Genomic DNA, 25,691 nt, shown 5'->3' on the forward strand with positions numbered 1-25,691 from the left:
ATATTGTGAATAGCAACGGTCCTATGACACTCCCCTGGGGCACACCTGAAATCACTCTTACTTCGGAAGACTTCTCTCCATTGAGAATGACATGCTGCGTTCTGTTATCTAGGAACTCCTCAATCCAATCACACAATTGATCTGATAGTCCGTATGCTCTTACTTTGTTCATTAAACGACTGTGGGGAACTGTGTCAAACGCCTTGCGGAAGTCAAGAAACACGGCATCTACCTGCTGTAACTTCTCTGTATACTACAGCATCATCCGCTAAAAGCCGCATGGAGCTTTCGACACTATCTACCATGTGCTACTTAACGACAATTTTGTAAGGCCTGCGTGTTATTGGAGACTATTACTATCACCATTGTTTGCCTTGATGTTGTAACCTGTATGTGTCCTAAGATCCCATGATGGCGGCATTAGTTTCGCCGAAACCGGTAATCATGAAATAAAAATAATTCCTGCGATCTTGGCGACCAATTTATTGTTTCAAAGATATGAATTAATGTCCTGAACTGCACTTTGCTGCACTCCACACCCCTCACTTCTAAGCTAGTGTCGTCAGAAACGAGAAATATTTTAGAATCACCTGTCGTATTAGATAGCATGTCTTTTAAACATTTGAGGAGCAGTAGTAGTCCTAGAAGTAACCTCTGAAGCGCTCTCCACTTAACCTTGCCCTAACCAGACGCCATCTGACAGCTATTCTCGTTGCTGTAGAGAATGACCTTTACCTGCGTGCTCTTAAAGGATGAGGGAAACCACCTGGCGAGATTCGCGCACCCTTTCCTTCCCGCGAGCCGCACCGCCCCTCAGTCTTGCAGCGACTGCCACCCCTCCTCCTACTTGCTCGCAGGAGGGGCCTAGCAGCCATGTAGTCGGCGCGCGGAACCTGCGGCTGACGGGGGGGGGGGGGGGGGGGGGGGGGTGCTCCATACGGTGGTGACCGCAGCGGCTGGCCCGTTCTGCTTTTTGCAATTACCGTCCATTCAGCACGAGAAAGGGGCTGGTTCTGGCGTTAATGGAGGGTTCTCCAGAGAGCCCACTCACTCCCTTTACCTTCCCCCTCCCACCCCTCCAGTGCCTATTCCCCCCTCCCAATTTCACACACTCTCTCGCACACACAGAGGTGAAACACGGGCGGCGCGTGAGTGCAGGCGGGAACGGCGGAGGAAGGGCAGATCTCTGCAGGGAAGCGCCGCCCGGAGAGCGTCCGTGATCGGGAACGATTCCGCGGCCCGTGCTTTTACCGCTATTGCTTTTATTATTATTTCTCTTTCGATTCGGAGCGCAGCAGCGGGCGGACTCTTAATGGAATCCTGCAGCCGGCCGGCCTGTTCGAACGATCACCGAGGACGGCAGCTGCGACCACCGCGTAACGCCGCACTGAATAAAAGCGTCCGACAGGCTATGAGGAAACAGTAAAGCAGTAACAGTACCATCGCCCATGTGTCAGTATCATCATCTGGAATTAGGTGTTGGTACTACACCAAAATGCGCATCGGTGGATATGTCAGATACTTACACTGACTAAAAGAAAGAAAAAGGAAACTGAAGCGCCGTCAAAAAGACATGGTAGGAAGTCAATGTAACTTCTTTCACATACACACCATCAGCTGGTACCTTTATGAAGGTCAGAAGACATGTACTTTTCTGTCAAAGGTAGAACGGCCACCAGCATGTATTAGCGTACACCGAAGTGATATACACTCCTGGAAATGGAAAAAAGAACACATTGATACCGGTGTGTCAGACCCACCATACTTGCTCCGGACACTGCGAGAGGGCTGTACAAGCAATGATCACACGCACGGCACAGCGGACACACCAGGAACCGCGGTGTTGGCCGTCGAAAGGCGCTAGCTGCGCAGCATTTGTGCACCGCTGCCGTCAGTGTCAGCCAGTTTGCCGTGGCATACGGAGCTCCATCGCAGTCTTTAACACTGGTAGCATGCCGCGACAGCGTGGACGTGAACCGTATGTGCAGTTGACGGACTTTGAGCGAGGGCGTATAGTGGGCATGCGGGAGGCCGGGTGGACGTACCGCCGAATTGCTCAACACGTGGGGCGTGAGGTCTCCACAGTACATCGATGTTGTCGCCAGTGGTAGGCGGAAGGTGCACGTGCCCGTCGACCTGGGACCGGACCGCAGCGGCGCACGGATGCACGCCAAGACCGTAGGATCCTACTCAGTGCCGTAGGGGACCGCGCCGCCACTTCCCAGCAAATTAGGGACACTGTTGCTCCTGGGGTATCGGCGAGGACCATTCGCAACCGTCTCCATGAAGCTGGGCTACGGTCCCGCACACCGTTAGGCCGTCTTCCGCTCACGCCCCAACATCGTGCAGCCCGCCTCCAGTGGTGTCGCGACAGGCGTGAATGGAGGGACGAATGGAGACGTGTCGTCTTGAGCGATGAGAGTCGCTTCTGCCTTGGTGCCAATGATGGTCGTATGCGTGTTTGGCGCCGTGCAGGTGAGCGCCACAATCAGGACTGCATACGACCAAGGCACACAGGGCCAACACCCGGCATCATGGTGTGGGGAGCGATCTCCTACACTGGCCGTACACCTCTGGTGATCGTCGAGGGGACACTGAATAGTGCACGGTACATCCAAACCGTCATCGAACCCATCGTTCTACCATTCCTAGACCGGCAAGGGAACTTGCTGTTCCAACAGGACAATGCACGTCCGCATGTATCCCGTGCCACCCAACGTGCTCTAGAAGGTGTAAGTCAACTACCCTGGCCTGCAAGATCTCCGGATCTGTCCCCCATTGAGCATGTTTGGGACTGGATGAAGCGTCGTCTCACGCGGTCTGCACGTCCAGCACGAACGCTGGTCCAACTGAGGCGCCAAGTGGAAATGGCATGGCAAGCCGTTCCACAGGACTACATCCAGCATCTCTACGATCGTCTCCATGGGAGAATAGCAGCCTGCATTGCTGCGAAAGGTGGATATACACTGTACTAGTGCCGACATTGTGCATGCTCTGTTGCCTGTGTCTATGTGCCTGTGGTTCTGTCAGTGTGATCATGTGATGTATCTGACCCCAGGAATGTGTCAATAAAGTTTCCCCTTCCTGGGACAATGAATTCACGGTGTTATTATTTCAATTTCCAGGAGTGTAATTGTGGGATACCTCCGCACATCATGTCGGACCTCATTTTGCCCGCGGCACTGCAGCAACTCGACGTGTCGTGGACTCAATAACTCGTTGGAGGTCCGTAACTGCGAAAGCGTCGCTGGTGCAGAATTTTGTGCACGAACTGATCTCTCTATGTTCGATAGACGGTCAAAACTTTCACTCGAACTGTCCAGAATGTCAAACAGTTGTGGGCCGTTAACATGCCACATAGTCATCCAAGAAAGTCCATAGTTATTTGGGAACATGAAGTCGGTGAATGGCTGCAAATGGTCTCCAAGTATCCGAGCATCCAGAGGACCCAGTCCATACCATATAAAGACAGCTCACACCATTATGGAGCCACCACCAGCTTGCCCAGTACCGTGTTGACAACTTGGTTGGGCATGGTTTCGTGGCACACTCGAACCCAACAAACAACTCTTGCCGCGGTGGTCTCGCGGTTCTAGGCGCGCAGTCCGGAACCGTGCGACTGCTACGGTCGCAGGTTCGAATCCTGCCTCGGGCATGGATGTGTGTGATGTCCTTAAGTTAGTTCGGTTTAAGTAGGTCTAAGTTCTAGGGGACTAATGACCACAGCAGTTGAGTCCCATAGTTCTCAGAGCCATTTGAACCATTTTTGAGCCAAACAACTATTCCCAATTAAAGTCGGGCCTCATCTGACCAGCTCATGGTTTCACAATCGTCCAGGGGCCACCCGATATGGTCAGGAGCCCGAGAGATGCGCTTCACACGATGTCGGGCAGTTAACCAAATGCATTCGCGTAGGTCGTCTGCTGCATCAGTCCATTTAACGGCAAATTTCTCCGCACTGTCCTAAAGGATACGGTCGTCGTTGATTTCTGCCGTTATTTCACACAGCACTGACAACACTGCCCAAACTGCGCTAATGAAGGTCGTCGTCTGTGGTGAGAGGTAATGCCTGAGATGTATTCTCGGCAATCTCTTGATGCTGTGGCTCTCGGAATACTGAATTTCGCAAAGATTTCCGAAATAGAATCTCCCTTGCGTCTATCTCCATCTACTATTCTGCATTCGGAGCAGGTTGATTTCAATCGGGTCGCCATAATCACGTCGGACAACTTTTCACAAGAATGACATGAGTACAAATCTCCGCCAATGCACTGCCCTTTTATACCTCGTGTACGCGATGCTACCGTCTTCTGTATATTAGCACATAGCTATCACCTTAATTTTATCATCTCAGTGTACACTGCCCTCCATAAGTTTGGAAAGCTCATGCTGTGTATTACAACGGAGCAAGATGGAAGTGATCTATCTGAGTTATTGGTTAGAATACGGAATAGCAAGCTCAAATAACGGCTAATAACGATACGTACAAAATTGTATACTTAATTACTGTCCATATACATACATGTTGGAACATACTAGTATTGCTTCGTTTTATGTAAACCGACGTTACCTGTCCAAGCAGTTCTGCTAAACACGCTAGGTGGCGCGATTAGATCGTATGGATATATAGAGGTACGAAGTTTACATTTCTGTTCACTTGTAGATGCGTTTGCAAAAAAGATATAACACGCCGCGAAAGCAATTGAAAATGGCCCGAAAGTGCCAGATTCATTATGAATCACGGGTAATGCAAGAAGGCAATAGTGTCCGACAAATAGCAAAGAAACTGATGATTTCCATCAGCGGAGTTGTCATAACCATACACCGGCATCGAGAAACAGGCTCCTATGGAGATCGTCCTCGCCCAGGAGCACGCAGGAAAATATCAGAACTCCAGAAAAGTATTTGGTAGTGACCAGTAAACGTAACAGATTAAAAACTGTCCGTGAATTGACTACTGAACTAAACACAACGAGGGATACACCGGTTAGTCAGTCAACAGTGAGCCGACACCAGGCACATAATCTCCGAGGTTATGTAGCAACAAGGAAACCACTGTTGCGCCCTGTTAAGAAGAAGAAAATGCTTCAATGGGCTAAGACACACCAACATTGGACAGCTCGGGTTTGGGGAAGAGTCTTATTCATTTATGAATACAAGCTCGAAATATTTGGAAATAAACTCCGTCAATTTGTACGCCGTTTACCCGATGAACGCTTGATTCCCCAGAGCGTAATTCCAACTGCAAAGCATGGAAGAGGTTCTGTGATGATACGGATATCCTTTGGAGGGAATAAAGTCGGAGATTTGGTACAAATAGATGGAAAACTGAACCAAAAGGATTATCGTGCCATTCTCCAATGACGTGCTAAGACATCTGGTTTGCGTCTGACTGGGAAAGAGTTAGAGTTTGTCTTGCAGTAAGAGAATGACCCGAAACATACGTCTCGCTTGTGTCAGAACTATGTGAAGTCTCTAGAGGTTCGTAAAATATTGAAAAACATGGAATGGCCGCCCCAATCCCCTGATTGCAACCCAATCGAGCTGCTATGCCATAAACTGGACAGGAGGATCCGTAAACGGGAAATCATGAGTGGGTCACAATTGCGGGAGGTCCTGCAGCAGTAATGGAGATTACCCCAACTGAAACCTTGGCAAAACTGACGCAGCGCAAGACGAGAGTGTGCAAGGCAGTAATGAAAGCAAAGGGTGGCTATTCCGAGGAATATAAAATTTAATTGTTGCATCTTCCTGTGTATTATTTGAGCTTAATAAACTTTTGGAAAGAACAACATGCATTTTTATACTGTATTTCCTTTCCATTGTCTATAATTAATAGGTGTTTCCCAACTTATGGAGGGTAGTGTATATCGGGCGTTAACAGCGCCTGGTTTTAAGTAATCACTATGAAGGACACTGAGGTGCCACATACTGGTGTGAGGCAGCGTTGCCAGCTCATGGAAGAATTTGAAACCGGCCTCATCGTGCGTCTCTATTTGGCTGGATGGTCGGATTCGTGCAATATCCAGATCTGAGGGACATTATGATGTGACAGTGGCCCATTGTTGGACTGCACTGGATTGTGAGGGCAGGCGTACTCGCCAAGGTTCCGGTTGGTTCAATGGTTCAAATGGCTCTGAGCACTATGGGACTCAACTGCTGTGGTCATTAGTCCCCTAGAACTTAGAACTACTTAAACCTAACTAATCTAAGGACATCACACACATCCATGCCCGAGGCAGGATTCGAACCTGCGACCGTAGCTGTCGCACGGTTCCGGACTGCGCGCCTAGAACCGCGAGACCACCGCGGCCGGCAAGGTTCCGGTTGATTACGTCTGTCCATCACAAGGGAGGATCGCCGTACTCTGCAACGAGCACCTCGTAACACCTTTTCACCTGCGCCTGCCACCCGAAAACGAGTAATGGCCTCGCTGCAATAGTGTATGTCATCCCACACCATTGGTCGAAGACTAGGAACAGCTGGACTACAGAATTACTACCCATACGTTGGCTGCCGTTGTAAGGTGGCTATAATGTCGCACCTTCCAAGCACTCATCCACATACTTTGCTGTGAACTAGAACCACAACCAGGTATCATTTGATAGGTTGTACACTGTATATATGAATATTTAAAGGAGACTGAAACTGTCACGTAAGCTTTGTAAATAATTGTTAACGCTTATTGCATGAAAGGTGACGGACTGTCTTCATTATCAGAATGGCGTAATGAATGATTGCCTATACTACTAGAGGTTAGAACGCCAGTGAAGATGAGACGGCACGCAGAACTCAAGCTCTGAGTGGAAGGCCCACACAGGTGTTGATCCAGCTTAAAAACAGGAAATAGCTAGACGGACGTCGTGGCACCTGAGCTCTGGAGCATAATAGGGTGACGGCCGGCCACTATTGTAGCAGGACCGGAGGGATAACCGGGAACTCTGCAAATCTTGGACGCAGGTGAGAGGAACGCAGAAGCGGCACCTCGGAAACCACGCAATCTTGGTTATCTCCAAGAACTTTTACTCAGAAACGTACCTTTGTACGAGTACAGGTTTTTCCTCGCAAATTTTCCGCGCTGGACGACAAAATACTAAAATATGGTTGGTTGGCGTTCGGAAGAATCTGTAGAGAGGGAGAATATTCCGTGGTTTCAGCAATATGATTCGTTTTCGGAATTACGAGGATGGGGAGCCGAGCCTTGCTGGGAAGCCAGCGGTGGAGAGACGATGACTCGCATTGTTGAGCGCCCGTGTGTGACGGTCGCTCGATATCAGCTTTGTTGGTACAGCTTTGCTGCTGTCTTTGCACTCAGGAGAGTTCATAGTTAGAACAGTTAGGCACTGTACTGTTGCGAACCTGTACGATTCTGGACTTCACCTCTGGGTTGGAAGTCGTCGTTGAGCACACAGAGTTCAGTAATTGAGAGCACTTCTTCTGCTTATACTTACTTTGATAAGTTATCTGAACTCCATCCTTGTGGCTGGGAGTTCGCCTTTCTCGTCTGTAGAACACAGAGAGGAGAAGACGGTATTAGAGTACATTAGAGGACCGCCTTCTGTGTCCTAGTGTTTGGAAGCGTTTATTTGTGCCTGGAGTTCTTCCATCGTCGCAGACGAGTACGAGAACCATCACTTCGATGTACTGGACGCTGTACATATGGTGAAATTGCTTCGGCTTATTAGGGCTATAACGCTAAATAGCTATGATCACGTTAGTTTATTTACACTTAGATTCCACACCACCGTAAATCATCTTTGAAAGTAGTGTCTTCTAGTGTTTCGTACGTAGATGATGTCAGTCATTTCGCGTTAGTGATATTAGACAGTGCAGTCATAATAAGGGGCAGAGTTGGGCATAGGATTAATAATTTTAGTTAGGAAATATATAAAACTGTACTTAAAGGGTTGATTTTATTCTATAATAAATATATATTGAACAACAACGTTTATCATTTAGTAGTATTAGTTGCCTCCATCATCCATTTATGTTTAGATTGTAATTTATATGTTAAAAAGAGCTTTAAGAGATCCTAAGATCTGCTTCAGGGCATAGTCAGACAGGGCTAAATCATCATTTTAACGTTTATTATTTTCCGTTGCGCACATTCATTTTTACAACCGCCTGGAGTACCATCTTGGACCGTTAACACTATAACAAAAATGGTTGTGTCTGGATTGTTTTTGTACCCGGGAAGCATGGACCTGATGAATGGCGCCGTATTGTTTTCAGCGATGAACTGCGTTTCTGCACAACCTCGGATGACCATCATCGACGAGTAAGGCGGCGACCCATGGGAGGTATCATCCATTCCAGCGTCATGGTGTACGAACTCTTCAGGTCGTGGATGGTAGCGTTGAGGAAATTCTGGTGGTACAATGGTACGTCACGGACATCCTAACATCCTCTCGTGTTACTTCTTATGCGGCGGCCATTTTTCAACATAACATTGTTAGTCCAAGATTTTAAACATGGCTGCAACAGCAACTGTTGAAATTCTTCACGATAAAGGATGACACCCAGTATGTATTCCACCGCCTACGTTACGCGAGATCCTCGCGCGTTACACTAGTGTCCCCTCTGTTCCATACCGCAAGCTTCATCTGTTTGACACTAGGGCACAGGTAAATTGGTTCTATATTTTCTATTTTACATAAATGTTTTTAAATGGTCTGATATGTTTTATTTATTAAGACAGAAAGTTTGAATTAACAAAACTTTTAATAATTTTAGAAGCTCTTATGTATGTATTCATGGATTTTAATATGCGCGACTGTCTGGCACATAAAAGTGCCCTCTCTCGGCGAAACCATCTGCCCTAGTGCTTTCACACTCTTGTCTCGATAGTTCTAGGCTAAGTAATGGTGCTAAACTGTTCGCTTTGACCCTGTGCCCATAGTCATGTTGTAAAAATGGAGAAGATGTCTTAATTATTGACGACGCCTTTGGCTCAGTTGTTTTATTAATCTCCATTGCATAATGTAATTTTAGTAAGTAACTAAAGATTTTGTGCCTGTATTACTCTGGTAATTTCACTGTTACTTAATCTTTTGTGTTTCTCACTTCCGATGCTAAGGCTTTTCTAATGAAAGTGTCTTCCTGTCCAGGACTTTTTACTTCTGATGAAGGTATATTTATATGTACGGAAACCTTGGTCAAGAATTTGAAAAAATTTTTATCCTGCAACTGTTTTTGGCTGTCGTCCTTTATCGTAAAGGTTGTTAGTCCACATATGAACTGTTTGCTTGATGTTAAGGTACTCCCACAGTCAGCAAAATCTCCAGATCTGTCATCGATAGAACATGCGTGGAACAAGCTACACACGTCAATATCGTCCCTGTGTCATTAAGGACACGACGATCCACTAACAAAATCCGTGGTAATGATGGCTTTGTGACACCAGTCACAACCGAATCATTGCTTGCATCCAGGATGAGAGGCGATAATAGGACTTATACTGCCAAGTGCTTTGTAAATTTGATTCCATTTTGTAGACACTGAATACAATTCAGTATTTGAAGCAGAATTTAAAGAGCTTTGGAAGACTTAAGATCAAGTAGTGCAGAAAGAATTTCTAAAATCATTGGAGGAAGAGGAAACAAAAATGATTATTCACGTTGGTGTGTAGAATGTATGTGTCTGGCGATATACATCTGGCTTCCGGAAAAATTTGATTCACACAATTCCGAAATCGGAAAGAGCTGAAAAGTGCGATAATTACCGCTTAGTCAATTTAATAGCTCATGCTTCCAAGTTGCTGACAAGAATAATATACAGAATAATGTAAAAGAGAATTGAAGATGTGTGGGATAACGATGAATTTGGCTTTAGGAAAGGCAACTACACCACATAGTCAATTCTGACCTTTCGGTTGATAATAGGAGCAAGACTAAAGAAAGATGAAGACAAGTTCATAGGAAAAGGTGTTGGAAATGTCAAATGGCGCTAGACGTTCGACATTCTGATGAAAGTAGGGGTAAGCTATAGGTTCAAATGGCTCTAAGCACTATGGAACTTAACATCTGAGATCATCAGTCCCATAGATTCAGAACCACTTAAAACTAACTAACGTAAGGACATCACACACATCCACGCCCGAGGCAGGATTCCAACCTCCGACCGTAGCAGCCCCGCGGCGCCGGACTGAAGCTCCTAGAACCGCTCGACCACAGCGGCAGGCTAAGCTATAGGGAGAGACGGGTAACATACAACATGTACAAGAGCCAAGAATGAAAAATAAGAGTGGACGACCGAGGACGAAGTGCTCGTATTAAGAAGGGTGTAAGACAGGGATGTAGTCTTTCGCCCCTACTTTTTAATCTATACATCGAAGAGGCAGTGATGGAAATAAGAGAAATGTTCAGGTGTGGAATTAAATTTCAAGGTGAAAGGTCGACATTTCTGTCCTAACTGAAAGTGAAGAATCTAAGAGTCTAAGAGTGCAGAAAATGGACTGAGAGAAATCGAAGAACGGCGAAAGTAATGAGAAGTACCAAAAATGAGTACAGAGAGATACGTGAGATGATGATAGGTGATCACGAGAATCAAAGCATTTGAGATGTGGTACTACAGACGAAGTTTGAAAATTAGGTGGACTGTTAAGGTAAATAATGAGAAGGTCTGTGCAGAATCGGAGAGGAAAGAACTATGTGGAAAACACTGACAAGAAAGAGGAACAAGATAAAAGGACACCTTTTAAGACATCACGAAATAACTTCCATGGCACTAGAGGAGTAGGGGAAGGGAAAAACTATCGCTGAAGACACAATTTGGAATACAACCAACGAATAATCGAGTACATAGTTCGCAAGTGTCACTCTGAGATGAAGAGGTTGGCAAAGGAGAGGAAATCGTGGCGGGCCGCATGAAACCAGTCAGTACACTGATGGCATCTGTTTTTCTTCTTCCTCTTTTTTTTCTTTTTTTTCTAAAGGTATTTGATCAGATACCTATTGAACCTGTGAATTCCCCCCCCCCCCCCCCCCCCATGCGGATCCATCACCTGTTTTGCCAGGCAGTGTACGAATGACTGATGTTGCTCAGTGGTCATGTTGTAGACACAATGTATTATGTTTTTGAGTTACACTAGACTCTCGTTAATGCGGCCAGCCCTTGCACATTTTTTTGCTGGATTAGCGGAAGTGATCGATTATTCAAATGGTTCAAATGGCTTTAAGCACGATAAGACTTAACATCTGAGGTGATCAGTCCCCTAAGACTTACAACTAATTAAACCTAACTAACCTAAGGACAAGACACACATCCACGCCCAGGCAGGATTCGAACCTGCGACCGTAGCAGCAGAGCGGTTCCGGATTGAAACGCCTAGAACCGCTTCAGTTACAGCGGCCGGCGATGGAATATTGAGAGTGAGTGAAATTTCTTTTAAAAACATATGGGATATAAGACTTCCTGGCAGATTAAAACTGTGTGTCCGACCGAGACTCGAACTCGGGACCTTTGCCTTTCGCGGGCAAGTGCTCTACCAACTGAGCTACCGAAGCACGACTCACGCCCGGTACTCACAGCTTTACTTCTGCCAGTATCTCGTCTCCTACCTTCCAAACTTTACAGAAGCTCTTCTGCGAACCTAGCAGAACTAGCACTCCTGAAAGAAAGGATATAGCGGAGACATGGCTTAGCCACAGCCTGGGGGATGTTTCCAGAATGAGATTTTCACTCTGCAGCGGAGTGTGCGCTGATATGAAACTTCCTGGCAGATTAAAACTGTGTGCCCGACCGAGATTCGAACTCAGGACCTTTGCCTTTCGCGGGCAAGTGCTCTACCAACTGAGTTACCGAAGCACAACTCACGCCCGGTACTCCAGCTTTACTTCTGCCAGTACCTAATCTCCTACCTTCCAAACTTTACAGAAGCTCTTCTGCGAACCTAGCAGAACTAGCACTCCTGAAAGAAAGGATATAGCGGAGACATGGCTTAGCCACAGCCTGGGGGATGTTTCTAGAATGAGATTTTCACTCTGCAGCGGAGTGTGCGCAGATATGAAATTTCCTGGCAGATTAAAACTGTGTGCCCGACCAAGACTCGAACTCGGGCCCTTTGCCTTTGCATGAAATGAGTGGAAGGAATCACTAGCGAGTTCCAAAGCGCTACCAGCGGTGCAGCTGGCATAATGACTGCGCCCAGAGATTTTGAAAGAATGTGTTACAGTGGACTAGAAGCCCCTCAGAAGCTGCACATTTCTGCAGTCAGAATTAAGCGCCACTTGAGGTGGTGCAATGAGCGACGCCGCTGGACAGTTGACTACCTGAAAATAGTGATTTGAAGTGATGATGACATTATATTCTTTCTCAGTCCGATCAAAGTGTTTGAGCTTGGTGTATGCTAACGGTCATCAAGTATGGAGTATAAGCAAGTTTGGGCCCCTTCCACTCCTCTTCTGTCACGACGGTGGCGCCCTGCAGGTTGCCGCGCCTCACTCCTGCAGGCGCTCCTCCTTCGGAGACAAGCGGTTAAGCGTCCTGCCAGTATTTCCTGTGCTTATGTTTGATGCTGATTGTATACATTCTACTTACAGTCTTAAAGTTAACAGGCACCACCAGGGACCGCTACCGTCGCACACAAGCAGCGCAAGCAGCAACAGCAGAGGCGCTGCTGTCACTAACTTACGTCAGTGGACCACGTCAACCTTGAGAGACAGCAGGTATTCCTCCGCCGTAGTGTACTTAAGCAGTAGCGCACGCTCCATGAGTCATCGGCCATTTCCCTCCACCGACAACTATCAAGCACCTGATACATCTGCGACACAGAGTCCTCCTCCAGTTCAGTCCCCTAGGACGCCCTTGCCGCAGCTGCTCACCCCTATACTGTGACGAACACCGACGCCCACCACATAAAAAGGCCATCTGCAGAGTCCTCACCCCCAACCTGTTGAAGTATCCAATCCTCTGTTAGTGCGTCCCGTCACAACACCCTCCCTGCCCATTGAAGGTTCAATCACCCCACGCGGGATATCCCCAGTGGTGGAAACTCATGCTTCTTTTTGAGTTGATATGCGATAAATTCTCCAGGTCATCTCTGTGTTCACAAAAGTCATCGCCCTGTTTGAAGGGCTCCACCAGATTTTGTTGTAATAGCGAATCGCCCGGCGCACAACCACCAGCCCCTATGGACCTAATCATATATTTAATGCCATTGGCATTAAGCAGGTGAAGACTGTATTGAACGTTTTCCTCTACGAATACCATGTGGACATTTTACTTTTTACAGAAACCCACCTCAGACTGGTGGACGATTTCGTCTACGCAACATGGTGATTTGCTATCGCTCATACCGGCCTCTCTCGCCGAAGTGGGGGCCAGCAGTCCTCCTTCATAAGACGCTCGTCCACAATGACGAGGATGTCCAACAACCGGAACACGTGCCGATCAGCCAGAACGTTATGATCACCGACCCATTATCGATATAAATCCATCCGGGCGATAGTAGTGTCACCTGGCGAGGAATGACTGCTAGTCGCCACACGCAGTATCTGTGACCACGTTGTCGGTATTTAGAATGAGTTTGACCGACATCAGACTGTTATGGCCCAAAGAGTGGGCACGAGCATTTCGGAAACTGATCGATTTGACGGGTGCTCGAGGAGTGCTATGGTGAGTGTCTTCAACACTAGGCCAGATCAAGGTGAGACTACGTCTAGGCGTCGATGGGTTAGGCGGCCATCCCTTATTATAGGTATCGGACGTCCTAGGCTGGCAGACCGGTAAAAGAGGCCACGCGGCAACTTAATATAAGCAAGTCTTCTGGTCCAGACTGTATACCAATTACGCTCCTTTCGTAGGTTCGTTTCGGAGTATGCTGATGCATTAGATCCATGCTTAAAAATCATATACAACCGTTAAAGTCGATATGCAGCACGATTTTGGAACATATATTGTGTTCGAACATTATGAATTACCTCGAAGAAAATGGTCTATTGACACACCGTCATCTTGGGTTTAGAAAACATCGTTCTTGTGAAACACAACTAGCTCTTTATTCACATGAAGTGTTGAGTGCTATTTCAGATCGATTACGTATTTCTGAATTTCCGGAAGGCTTTTGACATTGCACCACACAAACAGCTGGTAGTGAAATTGCGTGATTATGGAATATCGTCTCGGTTATGTGATTGGATTTGTGATTTCCTGTTAGAGAGGTTACAGTAATTGACGGAAAGCCATCGAGAAAACAGAAGTGATTTCTGGCGTTCCCCAAGGTAGTGTTATAGGCCCTTTGCTGTTCCTTATCTATATAAACGATTTGGGAGACAATATGAGCATGGGTTCGGTTGTTTGCAGATGACGCTGTCGTTTATCAACTAATAAAGTCATCAGAAGAGCGAAAAAAATTACAAAACTATTTGGAAAAGATATCTGAATGATGCGAAAATTGGTAGTTGACCCTAAATAACGAAAAGTGTGAGGTCGTCCATATGAGTGCTAAAAGGAACTCGTTAAACTTCGGTTACACGATAAATCAGTCTAATCTAAAAGCCGTAAATTCAGCTAAATACCTGGGTATTACAATTACAACAACTTAAATTGGAAGGAACGCATAGAAAATGTTGTGGGGAAGGCTAACGAAAGACTGCGTTTTATTGTCAGGACACTTAGCAAATGTAACAGACCTACTAAGGAGACTGCCTACACTACACCTGTTCATCCTCTTTTAGAATACTGCTGTGCGGTGTGGGATCCTTACCAGATAGGGCTGACGGAGTAAATCGAAAGAGATCAAAGAAAGGCAGCACGTTTTGTATTATCTCGAAATATGGGAGAGAGAGTCGCAGAAATGATTCAGGATGTGAGCTGGACATAATTAAAACAAAGGCGTTTTTCGTTGTGGCAAAATCTTCTCACGAAATTCCAATCATCAATTTTCTCCTCCGAATCCGAAAATATTTTGTTGATACCGACCTACATAGGGAGGAACGATCACCACGATAAAATAAGGGAAATCAGAGCTCGTACGCAAAGATACAGGTGTTCATTCTCACCAAGCGCTATACCAGATTGGAATAATAGAGAATTGTGAAGGTGGTTTGATGAAACCTCTGACAGGCATTTAAATGTGATTTGCAGAGTATTCATGTAGATGTAAATGTAGATGTAGACTTTAATGCTAGGCACAGTATAAGTGTGTCTGAACACACAGTGTCCCAAACGCATCTAACGATATACCTTCACAGCTGACGATCCATGTCTGTGCCAATGTTAACACCACGGCATCGTCAACTACGACTAAAATGCAGAGCATTGGATGATTTGATGCATCCCGATACCTTCTTCATCATGCCATTGGGAAGGCGAGAATCTGTCGTCTTCCAGGGGAACCGCTCATTGACACCTGTACTGTGGGATGGAGACTAGCTAGCAGTAGCCCCATTATGCTCTGGTCACATTCATGCGGCAATCAATGGGTCCAGAGGGACTAGTGCGAGGCATCACTTGTTGCAGACCATGTGCACCCCCTCATGATCATCACATTTCCCGACGGCAGAGCCATTTTTCAACAATATGATGCGCCATTTCACAACGCAAGGTGTGTCATAAAGTTGTTCGACGATCAGTGGAGAGTTCAATTGTACTGGCCCCCCACCTCGCCAGATCGGAACCCAATCGTAAAAATCAGGGATGTAAGGAACATGGCATAAGAGCCCATTGCTCTCACCCCGGAACGTACGTGAATTACGTGACCTGTGAGTTCAGATGTGGTGCCAACTCGCTGCAGCGACCTAACAATGTCTCATTGCTTCTGTGCCATGACACGTCCGTGTCAAAGGTGGGCATATCGACTACTAGGTAGGTGGTCGTAATGGTTTGGCTGATCGGTGTGTAGAGGCCACTGCGGACACTGCCTCTACAAACCTTGGAGACATCACTTTTGCTGCAGCGTATTTGAGCCTCAGTATACCACTTCTCGAAACAGACACCTGCAAGTTGATGTCGTTTGGGAGGTCCATCATTGGGACTGATCTTAATGCCAGCATCCAGCTTGGCATTCTCGCATCGCTAATGGAACCAGAACATTCTCTGGCACTGTCTGTGTATGGCCCGACACTCCCACACATATACGAGTCCGTTCTAACTGCCAGTTTGACGTTCTGGAGTAACCATTTTCAGGACACTCGCTGCAGTTTTCGTTGGAAACGATCTGTGAACTGACATCAGAACACGACCTGTTGCTCCTGCACCTTACCGATGTAGCACTGTCTTTCGACGTCCGTCCTATCATGACCATCACTGATTGGGACAAATTTGCCAAGGTCCTCAACAACAACACCTGACAAAGCCTCTACCTGAAAAAGCCTGTCAATCTTGTTAGCGCTGTCATGGACCTAACGACGAAAATCTAGTAGTGAAGGCCTCTACTTCCATTGCGGCATATGGCTTTAATCCCACTGGATAGTTTGTCTCTCTTAACGACGAAAATCCGGTTGGCAGTAAAGGCCTCTACTTCCAATGTACCTATGGTTTTAACCTCTATTGCGCGAACTGAAAATCGAAAACCTCTATCGCCAGCGGTGGAAGTAGTTTCGTGACCTCTGGGACAAGCATCGCATAGCACGTCTCCAACACGAATTCTACCAATACCTTGCTACTTGAAAAACGGAACAATGACACGACAAAATGTCCACCTTCCTGCTCCAATATAAGTTGGAATGGGCTATTGTCAGAGCCTTGAGGCACTCCTCACTCAAGACCAACCATCCTAGCTGCACGGTGAAATGTTTAATTTACGATGCTCTCCATGCGGTAAGCTCTGGTCGATGATTTGAAGCCCAGAATCAGCTGCTGACTCAGAACCTCACGACTGATGAACTCCAGGATGAAAAAAATGACGGCCATTGCCTTTCAGATACAGGCCATCTCTTAATGCCCCTCACCCTATGTCCCTGGCCGGTCCAACGGATCCTTCGATGGAAGCATGGGCAGACGGCTCCCGGATTGGATGGCTTCTTAAACAAACACCTCCGTCGGCTCCCACGCAAACTGCTGGGTTCATTCACCAGCGATCTGAAACGCTGTCTCAGACTTGCCTTTTCCATCCACAGTGGAAGCAGACCAAACTGACAGCAGTCCCCGAGCCATCGAAGGATCCTACAGTACGTACTAACAATTGGTCAATTAGCTTTTTGAACAGTATGACGAAGATCCTGGGAACTTTGATACACCACTGTGGCTGGGACAATATGTGCAGAATTTTTTCGGTTTAACTTCCCTCTTGAAGTCGTTAGGATCACAGGAAGGGCCTTAGCTCCACCATGTCGAAGGCAGCGGTTTTTATGGACCTGCAAAATGCTTCCGACAAGATTTGGCATGATAATCTCGTGTACAAAATGCTAATGCAGGAGACCATGCCAGACATCTGTACTATGATCGTGGATGATTTCCTCCGCAATAGGACCTTTCCAGTTACTCAGAAAGGAAAATTATTGAGCATGCGACACATGTCGCTGGGTACCCCTCAAGGCTCTCTGCGGTCTCGCTTCCTCTTTGACGTTTATGTTAATGACACGCCAGTCATCCCACTCTGCCACCTCGCGCAATATGCCGACAATATGGCGCTGTATTCGACCGGTCGCAACACCGACCAGCTATTGCTCATCTCCAGAGGCAGGTGGACGAACAGTCACCTAGCATCATTCAAACAAGATTGCCCTGACAGCCGCCAAAACTACTGCAGTCTATTTCACCAAACGGCGCCTCTTCCTCCGCCACAACACCACTATTGGTGGCGTCCAGGTCCCACGTCCCCGGATACCAAATGTCTAGGAGTCCAGACGGATAACAAACTGCTCTTCCACTGATATATTGAAGATGATGAAAGCATTGTGAATGCTCTTCGACGGCAGGGATCTGAACTTACGTACCAAGCGCCGACTGTACCGCATGGTTGTCCATCCTTCTCTCATCTATGGCTTCATGGAGTGGGCCACAATTAGCGCCTCCAGATGGAGACCTTCTATCGCATGCAGAATAAGTTGCTTCGATGGATTCTCCATGTCCCTTTAAAGACGACCCTTAGAAAGAGGGCGAGGCGCCTGTACGCTCTCTATGGTTTGCTATGGTTGTCAGCAAAATGAGACAACGACTCCTAGGCACTGGCACCGCCAACCTGCTTACTATCCTCGAGGATTCGGATTCGGACTATGCCTAACGGTAGCCTTGGTACGGCCATTCATAGTGTAACACTTTCTGATACAGCTACTCGTTATGTGAAATCCTTTCCACTTCCACTACTATAATTATCACAGTAGTTCTGTCACTTCATACCAACAACACTGAACGCCCACCATCAAAGGGTGGTACGACACTTCGAATCCCATAGCCACATGTTCAACGTGCAATACAGTGACGTCATTACCACACTGATCTAATACAGCAAGTTTAAACTTCTACATCAAGGCAGATCGCTCTAAACCGGTGACGCTATACAGCAACCTCCCAAACACAGCCGACTCCGCACCACGACGTATCGCTTCGTTAGCCCACCCTAAGGCCATCATCGCTTTCCCTGGGATCCAGTACTACGGAGTACTTACGCAGCAGTGATTATGTCACGATCTACGTCACAATGTGCGTCACGCGTCAGTCCACGACAAACTCTTGGTATGCTATGTTCATGTTGTTCAAAAACGAGTATATCTATGACCATTTTCTTATGTCGAATTTTACCTTTCACTGGTGAGATTGCAATAAATATTAGTTTTCAAACTAGCTTTCGAACCATCAACTACTGAGTGCAATACAGACTAGCGTCCAATCTACGGACTTAAAAATATGTACTATAATCAGAGAAGCACAAAAGAGGTGGTGTTACGGTAAGTGAAGTTTCCCGTGATTAGGGTGTGGTCCCCTTTCGGCGCTTAATAAATCGCTAAATGCGGCAAGATCTTAACACATTTTGCAGCGTAAAGAAGGCTTCATACGATGAAACTGTTATTGCCTTGATCGCGTGTAGGTACGCTGGATTACTAGTTCGGACAGGGATAAGCTGCTGTTTTCTGATACACAGTGTACAGATCATGAATCCATCCTGCATGATAAATTGCACGTTTGTTTTCGTACCATCGTAACGGACTCACAATAAGAAGAGAGTAGAACACTGAAAAATATAACAGCTGTGTTTGCTGCACAGCATGATTTTATATCATATACACTGTGGATCTGAAGGTCGCAACTAAGTCCCGTCGAAACTAGTAATCAAGCGATCAAGGCAATAAAAACTTCATGTCGGGAGCTTTCTTTATATAGAATTTATTGCTCGTTTTCCAGCCAACAATGCCAGGTACTTATACATTCTACAGCATTGTGCACTGCGTTTAGTAGAGAAACTGTATCGGCATGAAAACGCAGCCTGTCACAAAGCAGTAGGTATAAGGCAACCGTATGTGGAGAACCACATTCGAGAAATGGACTGTCCTGCCCAAAGTGCCGACCTGATCCCAAAGGAACACCTTTTGAATGAGTTAGAACGTCGACTTCGCTCCAGACCTTGTCTCCTTTCGTCTCTTCAGGATGAATGGCTCTTCATGAAGAATTGGTTTCAATTCCTCAACAGACATTCAGACACCTCACTCAGAGTGTCACCATCACAGTTCGTCATAAAGGGTAACGGTGCTCACACCTAGTGTTAATGGCCATTAATAGATATCCGTATAATTCTGATCACATAGAGGATAATATGTGATCTACATTTCGTATAGTAGCGTACCCACCTGTCAACCAAATGCATTAATTCTTTCTATTTAACGAAATTACTATGTTACAAAAATATAAAGTAGATGTCACATGGTAACTGGCAAGAAATGTACAACGTTAACAGGGTGCGTCGGAAGTTACTCCGTCATCAGGTCACAAGTGGCCCATCGGGACCATCCGACCGCCGTGTCATCCTGAGCTCAGAATGCGGAAGGAGGGGCGTGTGGTCAGCACACTGCTCTCCCGGTCGTTATGATGGTTTTCTTTGACCGGAGCCGCTACTATTCAGTGAAGTAGCTCTTTAACTGGCGCCACGAAGCTGAGTGCATCCCGAAAAATGGCAACAGCGCATGGCGGCCCGGATGGTCACCCATCCAAGTGCCGACCACGCCTGACAGCGCTTAACTTCGGTGATTTGAGGGAAAGCGGTGTATCCACTGCGGCAAGGCCGTTGCCCTATAAGAATAAAAACGACCTATTATTCTATTCATTATGCAGTGCAACATTATTAGAATGATTTGTTAACGGAATACGACTTCAGGAATAATATAGTGTAAGTTATTCTAACTACCTTCATTACAATAGCAATTCAAGTAGTCGCTGCACCAGCTGCTTTATACTTGGCATTCCTTGGCAAAAACCACCAGAAGGGTCGTCACGAAATTAAGATACCTGAAGGTTACACCCAATCTCTGCAGTCCGCTGGCGCTATGCGCTGTGATATGCCCGCCTCATTTCTTTGTTGCCGGATGTACAGTGTTTACAGAACATTAGGTCAACACTAGTTGAATGTTCTGTGTTTTCGTGCCATATCATGTGTTCTCATGGTTTCAGTCTTCGATGGCTCGGTGCATTGACGTTTGTTTGATAGTTAGCGAAATGCAGGAGTAAGGGTATATTAGTAGAACGACTTCGGTTGGTGTGTGTAAAACATGAAAATACATTCAAAAACAATCTAAAATTGAGAACGTACTGAAGATTTCTTGCTTATCTGGTCAACAGTGAAGAAATCAAGAGTAATATAAATATTGCGCAAGTTCAGAAAGTGATAACAAAACATTGTCTCATTCTCGAGTGGACTATATACCATATTAACAGTGCAGAAACATCGACAGAAGATCTAGATGTTAGCATGTGTTTGATTTACCAAGAAATGGATATGAATGAAAACGAAAATTACGGAATTTGACAAAATGTTAGTGCGCAGAGCTGTACTTCGGTACTATGACAGAGGAGAGTATCCGGCGGATAAAATAATACGGCATTATCTCCGTGAAAAAAATTATTATACTGGATCTGAGACCTTCGTCCTTTGTTTTCTCCGCTCAGTTGGTTTTTGATTCCGAAAGTATAATGAAGGACAAAAGTTTTTATTGCAATGTAGAAAGAATGCAGCAGAAAGAACGTTGTTTAAAATGCACTTGTTGCGTTCTGAGGACTGTAGTCCTGTAATATACTTTGATACATCTTGGGTTTCAGAAGAACACAGGCAAACATATTTTGCTCAACTTCGACCGGAATTTTGGCTTGAGAGTACCTTTAGGCACATTTGTATAGCGTATATCGACGATATGGATAATGAGTGCAGTGATGGAGGGTCAGTAAGAGCTGCAAATAAGAAAGTTCTGGAAGTAGGAAATATTATCGGCTGTATTAAGACGAACCATCGGAGGTAAAAGGCAGGCGGCAGTACTCGTACGCTGTTGCGCTCTATGCCTCTCGTAAATGTAATGCGTTCATGCGACACGGTACAATAATTATGTTTCAGATTGTTACCAAAGTTAATTTCATACTTTTCTTAACAGCTTTCTCCCTAGAAGTTTCTAAAAGACCCAACTGCACGCGAATTCATCAGCGATGACATTTTTCGCTACATAGCCGGAACACTTTCATATCTCTACGGTATTTTAATTTTTTGTCTAGGAATAATAAAATAAATATAATAATAAAATATGCATCACATGAATTTATAAACTTTGAGAACGTTCATATATTGTTTTCAATTCAAATATGTAAATGATAGTAATTTTTCCACAATTTAAAGTGAAAAACGATATTCTTCAATATTTCTTGTATTTTCAGTTATTATTTTTTTCGTAGCAGTTCGCGAGAATTTTATTTTGGAAAATACTGTATCATATTCTACGCTAAAAATATAGATGTATCATACCGTCTTAAAAACAGCTGTCTCTCAGCAAACGTATATAAGTTTGTGCATAGGAGCCACGCAGCCAACCAGTTGCTAATAACTGTTTGGTACACTGACCTAGGTTTCGACAACTCTAAGGATGTCTTCAACAGAATGAAATATCTACGAAACCGTAAACATTGCCAGAAAGCACTGATCAGAGTTTCGACCAGGTATGATGAAGTCAAAAATTAAAATTAAACACATTCAAGCTTTAGGCACGTATACCTTGCTAGGAACAAAATGGCAGAGAAATGATACAGGATTTGGGCTGGAAATCATTAAAAGAAAGGCGTTTTTCGTTGCGACGGAATCATCTCACGAAATTCCAATCACCAATTTTCTCCTCCGAATGCGAAAATATTTTGTTGACACCGACCTACATAGGGAGGAACGATGACCACGATAAAATAAGGGAAATCAGAGGTCGTACGGAAATACATAGGTGTTCATTTTTCCCGTGCGCTATACGAGAGTGGAATAATAGAGAATTGCGAAGGTGATTCGATGAACCCTCTGCCAGGCACTGGAATGTGATTTGCAGAGTATCCATGTAGATGTAGATGTAGACATCAGAGTCTGATGGAATGGTCAAAGTTTCGAACAGGTATGCTCAAGTCAAAAATTAAAATTCTATACGTTCAAGCCTTTTGCATGTATATCTTGCTAGGAACACGAGTTTGATGTTGTTCCCAGTAAAGCGTACGTGCCATAGGCTTGAACGTGTTTGATTTTATATTTTTATTTGAGCATACTTGCTCGAAAGCTTGACCATTGCTTTCTCGCAAAGTAGTTTTACGGTTCGTTTAAATTTCATCCTGATAAAGACCTCATTGCAACTAACAGTTTTTTGCAACCAGCTGGTTTGTGTGATTCCCAAGCTAAGACAAATATCTCATTTTTTCCATAATTTTTAATAGCTGTAAATTCTGTAGGAATATCAGATGACCTTGAGGTGGCTATTTTCGTGAAGGGTGCCAGAATCACGAACTAGTGCGAATTAGTGCCAGTCAACTTTTAAATTGGCATCCGGGTAAAGTGAGAGGCGAGCATAATTTCAGGCATTTTCCTAATGTCTGTAAAGTACATTTTTGCAAGCTCCGTCTTGTACGACGAGCTGGTAATTGTAACCTGGGGCCTCCAGCCGCCACCTCATCAGCGACGGCGGGCAGGCAGTATTAACAGCAGCCGCGCGGCTCCGCAGGGATCGGGCGCATTAACGGCACCTCTAATGGCCGTCAATTAGACCGGCCGCTAGCGCCACCGGCCCTGTCTGGAGCACCGCCACAGACCAGACCGCTCTCTGAGCAAATTGCAACACCCGCCGCTCGCCACCGCCGACAACCGCTACAGCCCCGAGTACGTGCGGGCAGCCTGTCTGCCAGGGGCGCCCACACACAGAGAGAGCCGGTGCTCTTCCCAGTCGGCGGATATGTGCGCGTGTTGCAGGAATCGGGACGAATGCAAATGGCGGGCGCATCTCTTCGCAGCACAGCAGCTAACAAGGGAATTGCTGTGGTGGCGTTAGCGCACGTTACACCACCATCTCGTAAATGCTGCAGTCAGACTTCGCGGAGAAAACTGAGAACTGATCCACTTCTCTCTCTCTCTCTCTCTCTCTCTCTCTCTCTCTCTCTCTCTCTCTCTCTCCCACTCTCCCATATAACTCCTGCGTTCTCGTCAATTTCTCACCGCCAATCAGCTTCAGTATAAAATAGCGGCATAAGTAAATAGTAGTTCGTAATAAACGTGGTGCCTGGTCGAACTTTTACATATTCGAAATTTGATGTCTGCTGTAGAGAACTTTGTAACATAGATAGTACTAAAAAATGGCTCTGAGCACTATGGGACTCAACTTAGAACTACTTAAACCTAACTAACCTAACACACACATCCATGCCCGAGGCAGGATTCGAACCTGCCACCGTAGCAGTCGCACGGTTCCGGACTGCGCGCCTAGAACCGCGAGACCACCACGGCCGGCTAGATAGTACTAAACCAGCCTTTGGTTCTCATTGTAAAAAGGCAGACATAAAGTGGGACATAAACAGGGTGGTCCATCTAAAGTTTCGGATGAGATTATCTAGAAAACTATACATCGGGTAAAAATAGTGGGTAAGGCAAATTCGTAAGCTCAAAGGGGGACATCAAATGATTCTACACGTGACCCCCAGCTCCCATCCCCTTGGGTGGGGTGGGGATCAACTTTTAAATCTTAAAAGGAAACCCCAATTTTTTATTCCAGATTCGGATTCTCCATAAAAAAGTAGTCAAGTTTTGTCTGAAACATTTCTTAAACCATTGACAGATGGCGCTGAAATTGAGAATAATCCGAGAAGGACGTATCAAATCGATACAAAATGTGCACCAATTCTTTCTTTACGCCGAATTAAGTTATATTTTCAACAAAGTGTACCCTACACGCCACAGTTTTTGATGGAGGAAGGCGGGATGGTATTAAAATTTCGTTAGGAAACACTTTCACAATTGCATTACTCACTCGACTGTGGCGCTATCTTGGCCAAACTGCGAACTATGGTTCACTATAAAGATCGGTGCAATGCGGTCAGACGCATAAAACTTCAGATAGATCACCCTGTATATCATCATTTTGATACCCAAAGAATATCTTTTGGGTACACCTACACGGCTTGTAATTTTTAATAACTTAAAGGGAACTGTTTTTAAAGGAATAAAGCGATTTCTGTAAAAAAGTCGTTTTCAGAAATTTATTTTTGTTGTTAGTAGTCAAACCCATACAGACTTGTGTAAATATCATTCTTTCGCAATTTTAATTCCTTATCGATACATTATTGCTGTAGCTTAGTAAACTGATTCTGCATTTAACATACGTACACATTTCAGCTTTTATATATTACTACAACATTACAATTTACACTACGAAAAGTTGTACCGAGTACAGTGTTAACAGGCAATACACCATTGATGTCCTGCCGAAATTATTTACATTTCATCTCAAGAACATCATATTCATTATTAAACAACTGGAGGATCGTCATGTTAATGTCATTTGTGTGCTTTTAGTGCGCACCAAGTACGACTTCTCACGGTGTGTACTAAAGCTGAAATGACGATGTTAATTCCATCATCATAAGAATTTTATTATTTCTTCTGTCTTTTTTTCTCATTGCTTAGATTAAGATGCAGCCCACCACGACTTCTGTAATGTAGCAAACTTTTCGCCTCAGAGTAGCGTTTGCACCATCGTCCTCGTTTATCTGTTCGTTATATTTAGTCTCTGTCCCCCTTTACAACTCTCACAAGTAACTTCCAAGTTACTCCTTGATGCATTAGCAAACGTTCTATCGTTCGTTATATTTAGTTTCTGTCTCCCTCTACAACTCACACAAGTAACTTGCAAGTTACTCCTCGATGTATTAGCAAACGTTCTATCGTCGTGTTCCAGCCTGTACAAAGCCTAAATTGCAGCATTGTATCCAGGAGGAAAAAAATGGCGAAGACATTTTATTTAGACATTTTTCTGAAGTACAATACCTAAAAAAAAAAAAAAGAAAAACATTGAAGCTCCCAGAACCAGAGAGTCAAAGGGTTTGTGACGTTATTTCATGTTTACAAAAGTCAGCCGAAATTACAAAGAACTTGACGATATACAACCACTTACGAGTATGACGTCGCATTCCCTGGGGTCTGGATGCTTGCACTGATCCCGATGCGAAAGATGTCATACAGCGCACCTGGGAATATTTCCTCACAGACAATGACTAACACAGTAAGACACCTACACGAAAAATTGATAAATTCAACCGAAAATATA

General features: G+C 45.3%; 1 protein-coding gene and 1 non-coding gene across 2 annotated transcripts in view; both read right to left on the bottom strand.

Moving 5' to 3' along the window:
• LOC126272718 (solute carrier family 12 member 6) overlaps positions 1-25,691 on the bottom strand; it is a 1,173,553-nt gene that overhangs the window by 928,291 nt on the left and 219,571 nt on the right. The gene's annotated exons all lie outside the window — the stretch shown is intronic.
• On the bottom strand, positions 11,430-11,504 carry Trnas-cga (transfer RNA serine (anticodon CGA)). The gene has a single exon. It is a non-coding gene; the product is annotated as a tRNA-Ser (tRNA).

This window comes from Schistocerca gregaria, chromosome 5 (assembly GCF_023897955.1).
Source record: "Schistocerca gregaria isolate iqSchGreg1 chromosome 5, iqSchGreg1.2, whole genome shotgun sequence".
Taxonomy (NCBI): domain Eukaryota; kingdom Metazoa; phylum Arthropoda; class Insecta; order Orthoptera; family Acrididae; genus Schistocerca; species Schistocerca gregaria.